Source organism: Poecilia reticulata, linkage group LG21, assembly GCF_000633615.1.
Source record: "Poecilia reticulata strain Guanapo linkage group LG21, Guppy_female_1.0+MT, whole genome shotgun sequence".
NCBI lineage: Eukaryota > Metazoa > Chordata > Actinopteri > Cyprinodontiformes > Poeciliidae > Poecilia > Poecilia reticulata.
The window spans coordinates 13586344-13587615 of record NC_024351.1 but is presented as its reverse complement, the minus strand read 5'-3'; the positions used below and the strand labels follow the sequence as shown (position 1 = coordinate 13587615).

General features: G+C 35.8%; 1 protein-coding gene across 1 annotated transcript in view; it reads right to left on the bottom strand.

The window, feature by feature from the left end:
- The window catches only part of tbpl1 (TBP-like 1), a 7593-nt gene extending 6557 nt beyond the window's left edge, over nt 1–1036 (bottom strand). Inside the window, exon 1 of the mRNA XM_008397958.2 lies at nt 909–1036. The gene's annotated coding sequence lies outside the window, so the exon portion shown is untranslated. The remainder of the gene's footprint in view (nt 1–908) is intronic.
- Between the last annotated feature and the right edge of the window lie 236 nt (nt 1037–1272).

The following is a 1272-nucleotide window of genomic DNA, read 5'->3' as shown; positions in this document are numbered from 1 at the left end:
ATATATATATATATAAAGCACAGAAAGCTTACAAGTTTCTAAAGTAAACCAAAACAAACATTTGCACCTTAAGGTCAAATATGACCCCAAAATAAATTGGAAAAAAAAAAAAAAAGAGAGAGAGAGAGAGAATTTGTGTCTTGGAAAGTGTGAAATTTTAACCCCATCTAGACATTTAGGGGTGTCAAACTCCAGTCCTGGAGGGCCACTGTCCTGCAGTTTTTAGATGTGCCACAGGTACAAAACACTGGTGGAATGAAATGGCTTAATCACCTCCTTCTTGTGTAGATAAGTTCTCCAGTGCCTTATGACCTAATTATTCTATTCAGGTGTGATGCAGCAGAGGAACATCTAAAAGTTGCAGGGCAGTGGCCCTCCAGGACTGGAGTTTGACACCTGTGCATTAGCTGAACTAAACGTATTCATTCTGCCCTAAATACTCAGACACCGAAAATATATAAAATTAATAACTAGACGTGACTGGCAATGAACTGTCTAGCTTTTTAAACAAAACCAAGAAAACGATAATAAACCTACGGCTAAATAGCTAAGTCTGCTTTGTGTTGTCAGCAGTTTAGCCATGATTCAATTCGGTTGCTAGGTATGAAGAAAACACCGCGAATATTCGTCTAAATACATGCAAAAACTTAATAGTATCGCTGGAATTTTACGAGCTAAAACGTAGTCGGTGAAATCTAACTGCTAGAGCTCAACCAGCTAATGTTGTTGTTAACAAAGGTACAACAATGAGGAGTGCACAGGCTGCAATGAATGAAAAGTTGTTAGCAACGAAACATAGCTACCAGGCTAAGTAAGTGCTCAAAAAAGGCTAGCTTAACTATTTTAAGATAAATATGCGTGTGAAGAACAAGGCACAGATTTATACATCAGATAGTTATTTTATCTACCTCCTTTGCCACCCTGCTGCAGATATACAGGCTCCAAAAGAGACAATCGTAAAAAAGAAGAAAAAAAATGTAGATAAACTAGGAAAACATCCCTGTTTCCGGTGTCACTTTTCACAATAATACAGCATTACGATTGCGTTTCCGGCTGACGTCACTTCCTAAGATGAATTTACAAAATAAAAAAATCTAATGCTTTTTTTTTTTAAATAGAAGCTAAAATAACATTTTTTAGACAACCTATACGCCAGTTTTCTTTATAACTTTCTGAAAATGGGCCTGTTTTATAAATATAATCAACAAAATACAAATGTTCCGAAAAGTTAGAAGCTGCATAGAAAATATAATAAAATGTTTTGTGAGATGC